We start from the raw sequence: 19,761 nt of genomic DNA, 5'->3' as shown, positions 1-19,761 counted from the left end.
AAGCTCCCTGCTAACGGCCTTCATGCCCGCCTGCAGGCATCGGCCCATGTTCTGCGTCTCACCCCGGAGCTCTTTCATTTCTTCCTTCATTTGCTTGTTCATTCCTTTCATTTCGTTTGCATTTGTATCCATCTTTTTGTTCATGCCTTTCATTTCGTTTTTCATTTCATTTGTATTTGTATCCATCTTTTTGTTCATGCCTTTCATTTCGTTTTTCATTTCATTTGTGTTTGTATCCATCTTTTCGTTCATGCCTTTCATTTCGTTTTTCATATCCGCATTTATCTTCGCTGTCATTTCCGCATTCATTTGTGCCAGCATGGTGAATAGCTGGGCCATGTCGGGTGCGCTTGGGTGAGCCGTTTCGGCAGGGGTTGGGGAAGGGTTTTGGTGGAGAGGGGGAGGGGAGGTGTCAAACACCACTGCCGCTGCCGCACCCATTTCGGGCTCTGGGTTCAGTTGGGCGAGTTTGTTTTCCTGTACAACCAACATTTCCTGCACGGGGATTTCATCCTGAGCCATGGATTCTACACATTTTACATCCATTTCTAATACCCCCGGCTCCCGCTCGCCTTGAGACGCCATCTTGCTTCTCTTAAAGGGTTAATTTAGCTCGCTCGTAATTTGGAGGGAATCGGGGGTCGCTCCTCTCACCCCTGGACCGATTCCCGTGAATTTAGCCGGAGACAGGAGAGCCCGTTTTCCGTTCTCCGATACCAGTGCCGCGAGGAGGAGATGGGTTTATATCGCACGACCTGACACCAGTGTTGCGGATTCGCGCCCGCCGGCGTGCGGACGGCCACGTAACTCGAATCACGGCACGTCGCCCACCGGACGGACAATCCCAGTCGTGACCCTCTCGGACTAACGCCGGGGAACTAGTCACGGGTGGACCTTTCGGTCTCACCACGATCGTGCCAATCGGCCCCCGCGTGGGATAGGGTTGCTCGCCAAATTCGACCTACCTAAGTACCCACACGGAGGGTAGACCGGGCGATCGCACCTCGCCGCAGGTCGAGCCGGACACGGGCCACTTTAGCGACCGTTCCGTACTATCGGGATAACCGAGCGGTGTTATTCGTCGGCCTCGACGGTTCGATTAATTATCGGGCGTTTTAGCCCACGACCAACCCTTTACGTGAAGCAAGATGGAGATTCAATGAAAGAAAAGACGAAGCGAAGCGGGAAAACAGTTCAACATAACTCACATTTATTTCGCGATGAACGGGAAGCACACATATACAATTACACCAAAAGCACATGTAAAAGAAGAAGACAATGCAATATTACACAAAAAGCAAATGTAAAAGAAGAAACACAATGCAGAGCTATCCAACTACCGAGCACACGGCAACACTTATACAATTTTACTTCACAGACGGCGCCGACAACACATATTCCCAAAGCAAAAGAAAAGAACCACCCTCAAGGATGAGACGGGCCTGGGGCCGAGACCGTGTCGGGCCTACCGTCTGATGATGAGACGCAAAGTGGCGGTGGCGCCTCAACTCCGCGGGCCTCTCGGACAGTGTCTGGTAGGGGGTGGGAAAGGGGCCCCCTTGTCGCACTATCTCAGCGCGGGGGGGAAACAGGAGGGGGGTTGTTGATGCTCGGGGGATGGCGGATATCACCCTGTCTCGGGTCCCGCGACGAGCGTCTCCTCCTCAACCTCGGTCGCGTTGCTGGCCTCTCCCTCTGCAGCTCCCGGCACCGACGCGAGAACCCCCTCGTCCGCCTTCGCCACCTCTCCACAGCTCCGTCTAATCGCCCTCTCAGTCTCCTCTCTTGGCTCGTCCCAACTCTTCACTCTTGACTTCTCCCCTCCGAACCCACAACTGCCCACTGTTTGGCGAGCGTGGCCGTTTATATCCCCCGTGGCCTCGCTCCCCCACCTTTGACCCTTTACCTCCAACCCTTCACCTCTAACTGGCTCCCCATTGGACCGAGGAAAAGTGGGCGTGAGTAGTTTTTGATCCGTTTTCCTCGGAAAGTCTGTGATGTTTCTGAACACGCTGTTCGGTGCGCGCCCTGCACGAGTCCAGTATCGGTGCCCACAAGTGGCGTGGGAATGACGGTGATGCGATGGTGGCGAGTTGTGACGGTAAAGGTCGTGGCTGTTGTTGTGAAGCGGCGTTGTGGTTGGTGGTTGTTGTTGTGAAGCGGCGTTGTGGTTGGTGGTTGTTGTTGTGATGGCTGTTGAGACGTGGTTGGTGGTGGTAGTAATGGCGGCTGGTCCAAAATAAAGATAGTAAAAGAAAAACGGCTATCCTGAAGAGTCGCAGCCCGACTGAATGACATTTATTCCCTCTAAACAACGGGTTTGGGCCTAACTACACATATACTTACCGAGATATCTCACCTAAGGGACCTGAATGGTGGTTTGTGAATTTCGTCAACCACAACACTATATATATATATATATATATATATATATATATATATATATATATATATATATATATATATATATATATATATATATATATGTTGCTAGAAGGGATTCAGATGACCGATATCAATGTCACGGTCTGTCCATGCCACTTCACAGGCATCTATGTGCACCAGAATTGATATATTGGGGCTGTGTTTCAAGTCTTTTGAGTTTATTTTACCTTCTATTCCATCCTGTTTTGATCAAGGGATAAGAAATGGATAACAAAAATATATAATATGTAAACTACATGTCTGCCAGACACAGGCCTACAGTATTCACATGTACGTACTGTATTTGTTTCTGCAGACATGTTTAAAAAAAAACAGAGCAAAAGTCATGGGCCGCCGATGGACATAACCTCGCCAAAGAACTTAGACTTTATTCGTAGTATGTCCTCAGTCACAGGGATGTTTTCGCACGAACGCCCAAAAACCACAGATACAATGCCTTCTCCATGTGCTCATGACGAGCGTGGCGCAGCATCTTAGCGGATGACGAAATATCATCAGTCACACTCATCCATTTTGCGGCATTGGCGACGATATCGCCAACTGTCCGGCGCTTGAGTTCAAGTTTCCACAGAAGAGAGAAATGATTAGCAATCTCTTGCTGCCTCGCAGACGAGTTCTCCTTTGCGTATTTACATATCATGCGTTTCTGATCAAGTGTTAAACATAATTTACGCCTCTTTCTCCCAGACATGCTGAACGAAATCTTTGAACTGAACAGTCTCAATGCATGGCGCAAGGCAGACGGGACCAGCACGTGCTCCCGCTGACCATTCATCAATGATGACTAAGGTTATTTTTAGATGATTGCACAATATTTGTGATGTGGCAAAGTTCAGGCGATCACTGGCTGATAAACGAGGGTGTTTTTCATTGTTATAAGTACTTATGTACTGGGAAAAACGTTGGCGGATGGCAGTGGCAGATCGTAATTGAAAAATGCATTTTGGAAATTGGGAAACCCTGATTTCCAGGCGGAAGGCGAGGGTGGCGGTTAATCGAGGTTACAGTGTGTGTGTGTGTGTGTGTGTGTGTGTGTGTGTGTGTGTGTGTGTGTGTGTGTGTGTGTGTGTGTGTGTGTGTGTGTGTGTGTGTGTGTGTGTGTGTGTGTGTATATATATATATATATATATATATATATATATATATATATATATATATATATATATATATATATATAGTTACGGCTGTTGAAATTCGCAGGACACCATAAAGGTCCAGAGTTCAGTTAGATCGATAAGTCTGTGTTCAGTTAGATTTCCCCACCGTTGTTTTATGGGTTGATTCGTGTCACAAGGCTGTGATCCTTTGAGATAGCCGTTTTTCTTTACTATCGTTATTTTGGACCAACAACCACATTTCAATCGCCTCAAACCACAACAACCACAATTGCCTCAAACTTCAACCACATTTCAACCACCAAACCACCTTCCCCACTACGCCAACTGCCGATCCCCCTTCTCCACAAACCAATCCCTCCTGCTTTTCCCACGCTTTGGCATGGGGGAGGTGTGATTTGAGCTTGAGGTCAAAGGTGAAAAAAGGTGGGGGCCTGATTTTGGGGGAATGAATCTCCCTGGACCTGTGCCAAGAAAAATTCTCTCGGGCCCCCGTGAGGCGTGCGGGGAGGGGGGGCGAGAGGGCATGCCCCTTTTCTGGAAGGGGGGCGGAGCGGAAAAAGGGGAGGGCGAGGCATTGGAACGGGGGATAGAAGGCCGTGAAGAACGCCAGCTCGGGGCCTTTTCTCTCCTTCGTGTGTGTTTTACATCAGGGACTTTGTTTTGTCTTCTTCTTCGTGGTGGTTTTTGTTCGTGCGTGGGGCTTTTTCTCCTTCGTCGGCTTGGTCTTCGGAGAGTCTTGGGTTCGGTGGTTCGGGTCAAGTCGTCGGAGCTCGCAGTCGGTGGGGAGTCCGGTTGTGGCACGAAGAACGCGGAAGGGAGGCGCCGCTTTGCAGCTCTGTTGCGCAAGCCTGCACATCCGTGTGGAAAGCGCTGGAGAGAGCTCGCCCACCATCGCTCCATGAGGGTGCAGGTAACCTGCAACGCTCTCGCGGGATTCGTTCGGTCTGCCAAGTCCCACGCCATAAAGGCCCACAGGCCCCTTCTGACCCCCCTGTCTATCTATGGGGGTGGTCTTTTTCTTGGGGTTTTGCTTTCGAATGAATGTTGGTGGCGCCGTGTCCAAAAGTAAAACCTGTTAAGTGGCTGTACATAAATTGCTTATAGTTGCTTGGAGTGCTTTCGCTTTATTTACTTCCATACCTGCATGATTGACGGTATATGTGCATTGAAATAAATGTGTTTGTGTGAATGTTACCCGTTCGTCGCGTCTTTTTTCCCCCATTGGAACGCCGTATTGCATCTCGGAATATTAGTTGGGTTTTAAATACCCGGTAAATAGAATCGGATCCGGTGAGGTCGGGCGATAATACCCACTCGTTTATCACTGAAGAACAGAACGGACCGCTTGAGCGGTTCATGTCCAGGCCGACCTGCGCCGAGGTACGGTCTCCCGGTAGGCTACCCGCGCGGGTACTTAGGTATATCGAGATTCGGCGATTGACCCTAGTCTGTACGGGTAGAAAATTGGCTAGGCCGTGGTGGGGGTGAAGACCCACCCGTGACATGGTTCCGGCGTTGCTCCGGAAGGTCACGACTGAATTGTCCGTCCGGTGGGCGAGCGGCTACTATTGGTGGAAAGCGGCCGTGAATTCGTAACGATTATATATATATATATATTATATATATATATAGTTGGGTCGCCGAAATAGGTGATCCTTATTGTCAGTAATTCTGTCTGTTTGGATGTTTGTTCGTTTGTCATCAGCATAATTGGAAGTAAACGTGGGTGGATTTTGACCAAACTCGGGTGGTAGGTACATCGTATGACCAAGTGCTTTGGAAATTGTGATGGTTGCTCGGGACGCTTTGGTTCCCTAGCAGCATCCGAAAAACCTTCAAAATCGGTACCATTCATGTGAAATCAATTCTGAAAGCCACTATCAAACGTAGGGTTATGAAATTTGGCACGAATGATCTACAGGTGATGCTCTATCAAATATATTCCGGTTTTTGTGATATATGGAATACTTTACCTGCAACGCCCCCTACAATTAGAGTATGCGCAAAAATTGGCGGCCCCCTAGCGACCAGGTGAGTGCATCGATACGAATGAAACTTTGCAGGTTCATGGTACTCAATGAGTACTACAACTTTGCCTCAGGACATATTGACCGATTTCGCTTAGGTCAGGGGTCAAAGGTCAATTAGTGCAAAAATCGATAATATGCGAGAGCTGGAGGTGCCTTCGCGCCAAATGCTACTCCTCGAGTTATGGTTGGATGGTCATGAAAATTCACATTTATCGTCTGGAATACATTGTGCATAAACGATCGAGCCGGATTTTCGATTTAGATCTTCGTTCACCCACAGCACCCCCTCGAACTTTGGGGATTTCCGATTTCAAACCGCATTTTCAGTACTTTTCATTAAAATGGATACCGACTAGTTATCAGTCGATGGAACTGGATGAGATTTGATATGCATAATCTTAAGGTGATTCCCTATCCGCTAGATGACATCCATTTTGCTCTATATCTTATAGTTTCCATGCTCGGCGACCCATCGACGCCTACCGCCATATATATATATATATATATATATATATATATATATATATATATATATATATATATATATATATATATATATATGTATGTATGTATGTATGTATGTATGTATGTATGTATATATCTACAGTATATATATGCACATTTTTTATTAAATCGACGTATCACCGTCGTTAAGTGAGATATATATATATATATATATATATATATATATATATATATATATATATATATACACATGTGGGGGAACGAGTAAGATATATATATATATATATATATATATATATATATATATATATATATATATATATATATATATATATATATATATATCTCACTTAACGACGGTGATACGTTCTAAGAAATACATCGTTGAGCGATGTCGTCATTGTGCGAACATCATTGAGTACTTGCACAAACCTCGATGGCATTGCCTGCTGCACAACTAAGCTATATGGTATAGCCTATTGCTCCTCAGCTGCAAACCTTTACATCATGTTACTGTACTGAATACTGTAGGCAATTGTAACACACATCCAAGATAGACGGACGACGGGTTAGTTTTACCTTTGTGCTTTTCGTGATGGCTGCTTACAATCTCCTTTCGCATCGTTATCGAAAGGTGAATAAATTGCGTTTGAATTTTATAAATACGTAATCATTGTATCGATGTTATAATTTACAAATGAAGAAACGAGCACCTGTCGGTTGTGTGATATATATTTTCGGAACAGTGCGAATGTTTTCACAACATAAGAAGCTTCACTAAAAATTGGAGGGAGGATTTTTTTTTTTTTTTTTTTTTTTTTTTACAACGCCAAGGCGGCGGTCTGCAGCTTTCCCGTTCGTCCCTTCAATCGGGCGATAATAGAGGCCTTGTCGTCGCCCTGTCAAGCGCTCGCCTTTGAGGGATTCCCCATGCGAGCCAACGTGTGCAGCTCACCCACAACTCGTGCTGGGAAATCCCCGGTGATGTCACTCGGCCACGGAACCTGCACGGCTTGCCGTGCAGGCCCACCCAAGCGTGTCGTCCCGGGGGCTCGCTCCGCGCGTTCCGCGAACGGAACACGCGGCGCGCAGCACGTGATGCCTCGCACACACGCTCGCATGGGGACCCCTGTTTGCCGACTTCAAACACTTGCCACCATTTTAGCCGTCCACGAGGCCTTGTTGAATTCCACACGGAACGTTTCCACGCCGGATTCCCGCCACGAAGAGGGTGGCGTGAGGGCCGCTCACTACATGCGAAATGGGCCCCGTACGCGACGTCCCGTGAAACTGGCGCAGTTCCCGAAATACTTACGAGCAGCCCATTCGGCTTGCTATACCCTCTCCCATCTGGACCGGTCCATGTACCAATTCCTCGCATGCACTCACGCACGCCATGACACACACCATTCTTACCTTTCAACACACCCGCACCACTCACACTCTCCACCACACACTCCGGGACAATCACATCGGGGATTCGCGTTACCACAAGAAATCCCGGGGTTTCCATATCCCCCAAGCTCCGCATATACCCGTTTGCATCACTCACCCCACTCAACCTTGTTCGGCCCGACCGGACCTACCTGGTCGCAGTCCACTTCGAGGGAGCCTACCATCTCCCTCTGTTCCTGAAGGAGGTTATTCTAATGCTCGCACCGGGTCACGAAACATTCCCCATGCTCAACCTCATTGTCCCCCACTATCCCTACCTGTGTGTGCTAGTTTTTAACTTTATTTAATTCGTTCCCCTCTTTTGCTTCCTGAGTCTCCACCATTATTTCTAAATCCTGCGTCTCCCCTTGTGTCTCTTAATTTCTCCGTCTCCGTCACCTTCTTTGGTTCTTCCATCGTCCCCTCATGTCTCACCCCACACGTTTCCCCTATTATTGTAGTGGCGTCGCTCGTCGTCCCGACATCACCAGTCTCCATTGCGGACCGACAAACCTCCACACTCCCTCCTGACTCGATCGTTCCCCCACATGCAGGCACCATCCTCCAATCCGCCATTTTGCCTTTCACCTCATCCAAGTTTGCCCTCATTGCCTCTTGCCCCGCCTGGAGACTCAACCCCAGGCACTGCATCTCACCCCACTGTGTTAGCATATCACCCCTCAGTGTTTGCACATTCTCGTCCATCATGCCTCTTATCACCTCTAGGAACTGGCCCATGTCAAGTGGACTCGGCGCAGCCGATCCGCCATGATGGTGTGCAAAACCGGCCGGGATCGGGGAGGAAATTTGACGGAGGAGGGGGTGTCATATGCCACCCCTGCCACTCCTAATACCCCTTCTGGGTCCCAGAGTCAGTAAAGCAGCAGGATGGTGAATTAGATGGGAAGATGAGCATCAGCTTGGCTTGTATACGTGATATTTCAAAAACCGGAGAACAATTACCTTTCATATTGCAGATATCTATTCTTCATGACGTAATCTCAACCGATTAGATCACGGCTGTGATTGTCTGAATTTTGTTGCAATGGCAACCATCTCGGTAACTTGGCTTGTGTACATGATATTTCAAACACAGTTCAAGATTTAGCTTTTATATTCCACTAGCAAATACCACCCATTGCTTCGCTGATGGGAATAGTAAGAGAGGTAGAGAGTGCGGGGTGGGGGAGAGAGAGAGGGTGGGGGGGAGAGTGAAGCGGTAGAGAGGAGGGGTGGGGGAAGGGAAGGCAGTGAGAGGTGAGAGGAAGGGAAGGGAGACATGCGGTGGAGCATTAATTATAATTCAAACCGTCTCATCAAAATGATTCTGCATAGAATAACAGTAAAGATGGAAACAAAATAATATCTGAAATCCATTTTCTACAGGTCATACTATAAATACTGCCCAGAGACAAACACCGCCAGGACACGCCTGGAGATAAACACCGTCCAGAGACAAATACCACCCTGACACATCCGGAGACATACTTTGCCCAGACGCGTCCAGAGAGAGACAAACTCCTGTCCGGACATTATCACCGCCCGGACACGTCCGTGGATAAGCACCGTCTGGAGACAAACACTAACTGGACGTGTCGAGAACCAAGCCGTCCTGATATAAACACCATCTGGACACATCTGGAGACATCTGGAGACAAACACCGCCCAGACAAGTCCAGAGCTAATCCGTCCAGAGACAAACACCACCCAGTCACGTCCAGAGACAAACACCATCCGGACATAACTACCATCCAGACACATATGGAGATAACCACCGTCCGGATACATCCAGAGAGGGGGGAGAAGGATAGAGAGAGAGGAGAGAGAGGAGAGAGGGGAGAGAGGGGAGAGAGGGGAGAGAGGGGAGAGAGGTTGGGGTAGGGGAGTTAGCAGAGAGATATGTTATGCTTTATGAATAACACACACAATATATATATATATATATATATATATATATATATATATATATATATATATATATCTTCTTCTTTCGGCTGCTCCCGTGAGGGGCACCACAGCGGATCATCCGTATGATCCGCATCGTGATTTGGCACATGTTTTACGCCGGATGCCCTTCCTGACGCAACCCTGGTCGCCTCTTACGACACAGGGATATGGTACACCTATTTTAACCGGGGTATACACCGGCCCAGTATACTGGTACTCATTTCGCCGACCTCGGAAGGATGACAGGCTGAGTCAACCCCCTGGTGTATTAATTCAGTGGCCCAACGGGGCTTGAACTCAGGACCTTTTGGATCCCCAGCCGCTGCCCTAACCACTGCGCCAGCACCAGGCTTCCGCCAACACCAGGCTTATATATATATTCGTGCTTGGCCGATATCGGCTCAGTAATTGGCTGATTGGAATCAGTGTGATTAATGACTACAGTACGTACTGTATAAAACCCAAAAACCACAAGTAGCTTTCACCCTTATTTTGGGGGAATTTCAATAAACAAATTTAAAAAAAACAATGTTACAGATAAACGTTTCAGAGATGTGCTGCCAATCGTTGTGTGATGGGTGAAAAAAATTGGTTCTGCAATTTAGAAAACATTCATACGGAAAACGGCTCAGAAATTGGGTGTTAAATATATTTTCCTTTGAAACTCACAAAGAGAAACCATATAACCTTTGTAAAGCATAGACACATAAAATAACCAATTTAGAATTGCATGTAACTCTGCCTTGTAGCAATTGCCAACTGTACTACCCGATCGGGACACGAACTGTACACTATCGACTGTGTGGTGCTCGACAAGTGGCTTAAGCACTCAAGTAAGCACTCCAACAAAACAGTTGATAAGGAACAGCTGGCTTGGCAAGCGATAGCAATCACTGCACCATCATATTAAACATTCAGTACACCTCCTGGAGATGCCCAAAATGTCAAATATGTCCGAATGAGACAAATGAACACTTCTTTTGTATCAGTTCTGCTGCTAAGTTCAATTCTGGAGCTTAAATTTTGTAATTCAGCTTAGTTTAAGAGATTCGAGGTTATGGCACATGTGTAAATGAAATAAAGCCACGAACACTGTAATCACCGGCATTTATAAGAATTGCAATGTACCCTTATATTACACAGATCTATTGTATTCCTCATACCACCCAAAGAGCGGGACACCCAGAGTATCAGCTCCTTGTTTGTAAACAGAATAATTGCATCTTCCATGAAACATCCTGTTTGATTATAGTCTTTTCAGCACTATATAGCAATTCTTCTGGTTTATCTCCAAAACAAAATTGCCTGGTTCCAAACAGTGTTATAAAATAAGCCATACACCTGGTTGTGAATTCAATCTTTCTTCCAGAAGATTACACAAAACCAGGAGTGATTCAATCGGGGAATTTTTCCTTGTCCATTTTACCTTTAGTGCTATATCTACAAGGGCCAGCAGATGGCAATGAAGGCATAGAAAAGAGAAAGGAAGGGGGAAAGTGGATTTCACATGTGGAAGGTCCTTCATCAAATGCCAAAAAGCAAGTCATGCAGGAATAATAGAAAACCTGAAGAAATCAAAGCAATTTTAGGCTTAAATCTTCCTCTAAATAGTGATGGAGTAAAGCTAAATAGACTGCTTTGTTAAACTGGTATATTATTGTACTTTTAATACATCAAAAATAAATTTTCACTTTTGAAAAACATTTTTATGCAATCCAAAGTTAGGGCTTAATCGGGATGTAAAAATCAATGAGATGTTTATATATTATTCAAGTAATTTGCATCACCTTACAATGTGCACTATACAATAAATTGGAACTTGCTGCAAGGGAGTTCTAAACCTTTGGTCAAACTAACTGCTTATAAGAATCTAGCTTAGACTAGAAGAATGAACCAAAAGATTGGTACATCTGGTGTTTCGTTCTGAGTGACCAATCACTCTGGTCCACCTGTTCCAACCTTATTCATGATGCCTTTAACCTCTGCTGTTCTGGTCTATGCATGAAACTCAATACCTGTATAACAAGAACAGAGCAGCACATTACGTGTCTTGTAAATGCCATATTGTTCTGCATGCAATACATGTCTAAAATACTCCCATGAGCCTTGGATAACAGAATAAGAAGGAACTAGGACACTCGGTATACCTCTGCTACACAATGCCTAATCCAGTATAACATATCGGGCCCAATGTTTTTTTTTCAAATATCATGCTATATATCGTTTTGGCCCTTTCTCTCAATGGTGAAGAATCACTTTAAAAATAAAAATTAAATAATCTCATATCCAGATCTGGATTCGGATCTTCACCAAAATTGAATCAATTATTTCTTGTCACACACCCAAAGTGTTCACCAAGTTTCATCCGAATCCATCCACATTTTTTTGAGATATCGTGCTATATATCGTTTTTGGCTCTGATCTCAATGATGAAGAATAACTTTTAAAAATGTAGTAGTCGGATCAATATCCGGATCTTCAACAAAATGTAACCATTTCATCCTTGTCACACACCGAACCTGTCCACAAAATTTCATCTGACTCTGTGCACAACATAAGCTCCTTCCACCTTTAGTGGTGGAGGTAATAACAAGGAACTCTGACTCAGCAGGGAGCCATTTGGCCTATCATGCCTGTGCTGCACCAACACCAGATTAAACGAGAGAGTTCATAGAACACCTTACCCAATTGAAAAGGAAAATGGGGCATTGGAAGGGTCTTGAGAAAAAGGACATTGGAAGGGTCATTTCAATTCTTGCTTTGCGTTTCTGAAAAAAAAAAAAAAAAAAAAATCTATATTTTCTACGACGCACAATTTTGTCTGAATCTCAATATTCCCCAACGCTGACAATGCAAGTGGCACCTATGATTGGTCGAGATGGCGTAAAATGGCATAACATTTGGCCAAGTACTGCAAAACCGGTATTTTTTGCAAGTGACAAGGTGATTTGTATTCTACAGTATTCAACTTTATATACATTCAAGTTCGACAGTATTCAATTTAAATAGAATAAAAATTGTAAAGGCTGGAGAAAACAAAAACTTTTGTGGATGATCACCGCCATTGATGCAGCATCTTTTACACCACCTAATTTAACACTTTAAATAAGTAATTTGTGCTTTTGGTTTGTTTTCTTTATGATGTCGCTAAAAACTAAGTTTGCTGTTTGGAATGATTTTCAATTTTTTTTTGACTGCGAGACATGCTGACAGACAAATAAAATTACCTTATTGCGCTGTGCACATGCATGTTCGTGGCAAGATTCCATACTATTTGCCAAATTTAGAGCCAAAGTAGTTCGAAACTACAGGCTCGTTTTCCGATTTATGTTCAAAATATAACATTCAATTGAAATTTATTTGTTCCTCAACCATAAACTGACGTTGTGCATGGACAGACGGACCGACAAAGGTGAACCGATTGCTTCACCCAGTTTTTCGCTTCACACATGGGATAATAAATCTGTCAGGCTATATACTTCATTTACGGTGGCCTGCAAAAGTGTTCACCCCCTACCAATAATGCCACATTTAGATGAATTACGAATTATGCAGAAACAATTTTTCCAAATTAACATTTTTTTTTATTTATAACTGAAGAGATTAAACTAAACACTGTTATAGTTGAAGGAAGTTACATATCAAGAATACCTGCAAAAAACATGTACAAATCAAAATTCACTGGTTGTGAAAGTATTCAGCCCCCAAGTTCAGTACTTGGCAGAAGTACATTTACAGCAATGACTGCTATGAGTCTTTGTGGGTAGATCTCTACCAGCTTTACACAGTGAGATGATGAAATCTTTACTCATTCTTCATGAGAAAATTGCTCTCATTCTGCCAAGTTTGATGGGGATCGTCAATGGACTGCAATCTTCAAGTCTCGTCATAAATGTTCAATTGGGTTCAAGTCAGGACTTTGACTGGGCCACTCAAGAACATTCATTTTCTTCTTATTCAGCCACTCCAGGGTAGGTTTAGCTTTGTGCTTCAGATCATTGTCCTTCTGAAATGTGAATATCCTACCCAGTTTCAGATTCATGACCGACTCAAGCAGGTTTTTATCAAGGATTCTCCTGGACTTTGCACCATCCATTGTCCCTTCTATCCTGACAAGCTCGCCAGGCCCTGCTGATTAAAACAGCCCCATAACATGATGCTGCCACCACCATGCTTGACAATAGGGATGTTGTTGACTGGGTGATGTGCAGAGTTAGGCTTGCACCAGATGTAGCACTTTGAATTTAGACCAAAAGGTTCAAGTTTTGTTTCGTCTGCACACAAAACTTTTCTCCACATGCCTGCAGCATCATTTAGATGCTTTTTCAGAAACTCCATAAGATACTAGCTTTTAGATGAGTCTTTTTCAGTAATTGCTTCTTTCTTGCCACCTGTCCATGGAGACTTGCTTTGTGAAAGGAATGGGATATTGTTGATTGATGAACACTGACCCCCATCTTGGACAAAGAACCTTGCAGATCGTTAAAAGTCATTGGTGGATTTACAGTGACATCTCGAACCAGTTTCCTGCTTGCCCGGCTGCTGAGTTTGGATGGGCGACCTGATCTGGGTAGAGTCTGTATGGTATGATATGTCTTCCACTTCTTAATGATGGATTTCACTGTACGTACTCAAAGGGATAATGAGTGACTTTGAAATCTTCTTATAACCCTCTCCTGAACGATGCTTCTCCACCATTTTATGTCCAACTTATTTGGAAAGTTCATTGGGCTTCATGTTTGTGTTGTTGGTTGACCAAGTGAGTTGCACCTTAAAACTCCTTAGATAAGTGGGGGAGATTAATTTTTAAGGTTAATCCACTGAGTAAATGGAGGTGAAACCTATTACACTAATATTGTAATATTTCAAACAAATAATTTGCTTCTGAAGTGATTTAGGATTAATTAGGCAAAGGGTTTGGCTACTTATGGAACTGAGAATCATCAGATTTTCTCGGTTCATCGAACTTATTCGCATTTATCTGCATTTTTTAGCTTTATCACTTTGGAGTAGTTTGTGAAGATTCTATATGTTAAGTTTGATTTTAAAGCATCATGAAATTACGAGGTGTTATTAAAGCAAATATTTGAAGTAAAAGTTTTTTTTTGTTATTATTATTATTACAGGAAGGTTAGCCTGGTGTTGGCGTAGTGGTTAGGGTAGTGGCTTGGGATCCAAAAGGTCCTGAGTTCAATCCCCGTTGGCCACTTGAATTAATACACACCAGGAGGTTGACTCAGCCTGTCATCCTTCCGAGGTCGGCGAAGTGAGTACCAGTGTACTGGGCCCGGTGTATGCCCCGGTTAGAATAGGTGTACCATATCCCTGTGTCGTAAGAGGCGACCAGGGTTGCGTCAGGAAGGACATCCGGCATAAAACCTGTGCCAAATCATTATGCGAATCATAACGGATGATCCGCTGTGGCGACCCCTAACGGGAGCAGCCGAAAGAAGGAGATTATTACAGGAAGGTAGATTGTAGAGAGGGGCTGGGGTGGGGGGGGTGATCAGATTCAAGAAAATGAAGATACTGAGATACTTTCAAAGATTGGGAAAGAGATTGGCAGATTAAGTTTACTCTGTGGAAATGTAAATTGGTGTTGGGGATGGGTAAGAATAATGAAAACAGAGATTACATGATGCAAAGGGTAATTTTGGAGCGTGTCACAGAGAAGGATCTGGGGGTGGTAATAGATCTGGGAGGTAAGCAGGCAGCACAATGCCAGGCAGCTATAGGTAAAGCAAATAAGGTTTTAGGCTGTATTCATAAGGGGATAAATTATAAATCAAAAAAGGTGGTGTTCACATTGTACAGCATAGGAATTTTGTGAGACCTCATCGATTACATTGTATGGAGTTTTGTTTATCATAGCTCAGGAAAGACATACCTGCCATTGAGAGGGTTCAATGTGAGGCTAATAGATTGATTCCGGGCTAAACTAGGAGTAGCGGTTGAAGGAAACAGGACTTTGTACTCAATTGAATCCCATCATAATTTGAAAGCATCATGAAATAAGCTCAGGCGGCATGAAAATGTGAAAACTTTGTACCCTGTGTGTGTAAAAACTGTAAGGATTTTGTTGAAGGAAACAAGACCATTATGATGGGATTTGATTGAGATCATTAAGATAATGAAGTGTGTGAACAAGATAGGTCGAGTGGAGTTTTATGGCAGAAGAGATAGTGATAGGACCGAGGGGGGGGGGGGAGGCATACCTTGAGAGTAAAGAAGAGGAGAGCTAAGATGGTAGTAACGCAGGGGTCTTTAACTCAGAGAGTAGATAATGCATGGAATGGTCTCCCTGGAAAGGTCGTGGCAGGCATAGATAGTTTTCAATCGGAATTAGACAGGTACCTAGAAGCATTGAAGTACAGGGATATTGGCAGAAGTTGTAGGTAGCTTGCGTGTAGATGGGTGATTGTATACATGTCGTGATTGTGATGTCTGTGAGAGGGTCTCCTCGCAGGGTGAGTCTGTGATCAGTCTTTGTGCATTCCTCACCCGACAACAGCTTTTGTTGTCCTCCCCTCACCCAAAAATAAAACAACAAAACATTTATTTATGGTAACAATAATAAAATAATTTTAGTTTAAATATTATTTTGTTTGCATATATGGCACGCCCCTTCTCCCCGACTGAGATGGGTCTGTCAGCTGTTCTGGTGCTGGTGTAGCGCAGGCATGATGGGACGAATCGCCTCCTCCTGTGCCAAAGTTCCTTGTTATCTGTGAGTCAAGCTACAGAAAACCAAATCAGAGAAGACTTGATCACCTCCAGTTTTAGTCAAATTGGCCCATACTTTGCACAGACAGAAAATGAGTGAGATGTCGGAAAAAGGGAATGCCAACGTTCCCCAAATGCTGTACACCTGCACTCTGTCAGTCTGCACTTTACAATGCCTTGTTTTACAGCAAACCATTCCGATTATTTAGGAGGATAGCTCTGGCAAGGGAAGGGAGAAATAATGGCAGACGTGAAATTGAATTGGCCAAAGCTTATGCCAGTTTGCTTGGTATCCGCTGTTATCAAAGCCCACACATGGCACAAAGGAGAACTGGAAAATGATCAGCTTGTGGGGAGAAAAGGTAAAAAAACAAAACAACAAAACAAAACCACACGCACAGTTCCAGCCTGTTGCTTGATGAGGAAGCTGATTGTGACGTAATTGTTTGCTTAACTGCTTACATTCAGGAGGTAGTGCCAAGCCACAATCACCTTCCTGTGCCTTTCCTGCATTTATAGCTGTGAAGCAGTTTGTACCCTGGGTGTGTAAAAACTGTAAGAACCATACAATTCTGCTTCCAGGATCAAATCATCACAAACGTGCCATCGGGATATCGGTCAGCTGACTAAAAGCAAAGGCCTGTGCAGTAAATTTATTAGTAAAGTAATAGATGACAACCTGTGATTGGAAGATTGGTATAGAGAGCAAGGTTGTACGTTTAGAAAGCAGTGGGAATCATTTTGGGGGTAAAGGGAGTGTTTCCACAATGATGGCCATACGATAAACAGAAAGGGGGCAAAAAGGATTGCAGTGGGAATTGAGGAAGGTATTAAGGCTTTTTTAGGTTAGAGGGGAGTGAAGAGATCCTTCCTATAAAGGAAGGAAATGCTACTGATAATAACAAAACTAGTAAGGCCAGGCAGCAAAAAGTAATAATTATAGGAAGGGAAAAGTTTAAAAATATATACCAACACCAGGAGTCTAAATAATAAGATGGAAGAGCTTGAGGATAAAGTGGATAGCGAGGAGTAAGATATAGTTTCAGTGAGTGAGACATGGTTTAAGGAGGAGAGTAACTGGAGAACAGGATTAGAAGGCTACAAGGTGTATCGGTGTGATGGGAAGGAGAGAATAGGAGGAGTACAAGCCTGGGTGAAATCAAGAGAAAGGTGTGACATTAAGGAGGGAATTAATGTAGAGGATTCTGTATGGGTAGAGATTAGAGGAGGAAGGAGTACATGAAGAATTCAAAAGGGCATGTGGTAAGGGATGAGTATTGATTATGGGGTAAGGGAAGAGTATTGATTATTTAACTTGCCAGGGATAGATTGGGTCCAGGAAGAGAGAAAGAGCAGATGAGGATTTCGTAGGTTTAGTCCAGGATTGTTTTTTAACCCAGTTTGTAGACAAGCCCACTAGGGGGAGTGCAGTTAGACCTCCTTTTAAGAAATGATCCCAATAGGTGGAGGATGTTGAGTTGGATAGTATTAAGGGACAAGTGATCACAACATCATGTGTGTACAGAAGGATTCTGATAAGAGCTCGTGTATTTTGGATAGTAGAGTAAGGTTATATGATTTCAGGAAGGAAAATGTTGAGGGTATGAGGAGAGAGCTGGGTGCTCTACTTTGGGAGAAGCGAACAAGAGGACAATCAGCATCAGAGAAAATGGCAACCTTCAAGGAGCAAATATGTAGTGTACAGAGTGAGTACATTCCAAAGAGGTGTAAAACCAGAGGCAGAAATAAATCAGCGTGGTTGAGCATGGAGATAAGGAGTGCTATTAAGGATATTTGCCAAAGAGAGGGTTCAGCGCAGGGCTACGAGATTGATTCCTGGCCGAGCTAGACTCAGCTATGAGCTGTGGCTGAAGGAGACAGGGCTTTATACACTAGAAAGGAGGCGGTTGCGAGGAGATATTATAGAGATGTTTAAGATAATGAAAGGTATTGATAAAATAAGTGCAGATGAATTATTCAACAGAGTAGACAGTGATAGGACCACCTGAGAGTAAAGAAGAGGAGAGTCAAGACAGTATTAAGGCAGGGGACTTTTCCTCAGAGAACAGTTAAAGCATGGAGTGCCTCTCTGGAAAGGTAGTGGCAGCAGAAAAAGTAGATAACTTTAAATTATAATTAGATAGGTACCTGGAAGTTAAGGAGATGGAGGGGTCTGGGGATGTTGATAGGACTTTTAGGTAGTTTGAGCATTGATGGGTGATTGCGTACATGTGTACGGAGTGCTGTTGGTGGGGGTCTTATCAAGGGGTTGTTGTGTGGTTGATGTTGTATGTTTTTAACCAAGCCCATGCCCGCTCCCCTGAGAAGATATGAAGAAAATAAAAAAAAAATATGCATTTTCTACCTTGGATCTTGTATTGATAAATTAGTATGGTGTTCGTGCAGGCACAATGGACTGAATGGCCTCCCCCTGTGTTAGATTTCCTTGTATATGCAGAAGGTATTTATGAGGTACAAAATAACAGGACTGGAGTCAGACTCATGTAAACAAAGGCTGGTGACGAAAATAACAAGGCAAGCCAAAACAGAGTACGAGAAGGACATGGCTAAGAATATTAAACATAATAACAAAACAATGTTTAATTACATAAGGGGTAAAAAGCAGATGAAGACAAGTGTGGGACCATTGAGAAATAGCACAGGGAGATTGGTTAGTGATGAAGACGAGATGACTTACCAATCTCAAAGAGTAGCTATCAAGGAGGTGAGAAAGAAGTTTTAGAGGAGATCCAAGTGGGAGTGAAGGAAGTGAGAAAGCAGCAAAGAGTGCTAAGAAATGATAAAGCTCTGAGGTCAGATGATATACATTCAAGAGTAATGAGGGAGGTGTCAGAGCAGACAAGTGTGATGTTAACGTATATCTTGAACAGTTAGAGTCAGGACAGGTACCATAGGAATGGAGATTAGCAAAGGTAAAACCGTTGTTTAAGAAAGGATCCAGAGAAGAAATGGAGAACTATAAACCTGTTAGTTTGACTTCAGTTATCGGGAAGGTGTTAGAGACATTAATTAAGCAATATATAGGGAAGCATTGAAAAATGTTAAAACTACTTTAAAAGGTATCCAGCACAGATTTACGAAAGGGAGATCATGTTTAACAAATCTTTTAGAGTTCTATGAAGCAGTTTCTAATTAGGTGGATGAAGGAAGTGCAGTGGATGTAGTGCATCTAGACTTTCAAAAGGCATTTGATAAGGTCCCACTTCAGAGGATGTTAGCCAATGTGACAATTATGGAATGGCTTGTTTACCATTGAAGTACCACCAGGTGGGTTGACTCAGCCTGTCATCCCTCCAAGGTCAGCACGATGAGTACCAGCTTACTGGTAATGACAGCATTGCATTAGCAGCACAGCCGCACCCCCAGAAAATGATGCAACCAAGCAGCCACAGGCTGTACACAATTAAATAGCCACACATGCCTGGTCAAATTCAACAACACAATGCTGAATAGAGCAAAAAAAAACGGATGCTGAAGACAGACTATCTCTGCCAAGATGCAGACCAACCAGCTGTATGCAAGCATATCAGGTCATGAATATCAAATCAAGTACTGAGAAGAATGTCCAAGAGGCATTG

Source organism: Eptatretus burgeri, chromosome 2, assembly GCF_056783735.1.
Source record: "Eptatretus burgeri isolate ZD-2024b chromosome 2, Ebu_testis_v1, whole genome shotgun sequence".
Lineage (NCBI taxonomy): Eukaryota > Metazoa > Chordata > Myxini > Myxiniformes > Myxinidae > Eptatretus > Eptatretus burgeri.
The sequence above is the reverse complement of the archived record's forward strand: the minus strand, read 5'-3'. Positions refer to the sequence as shown.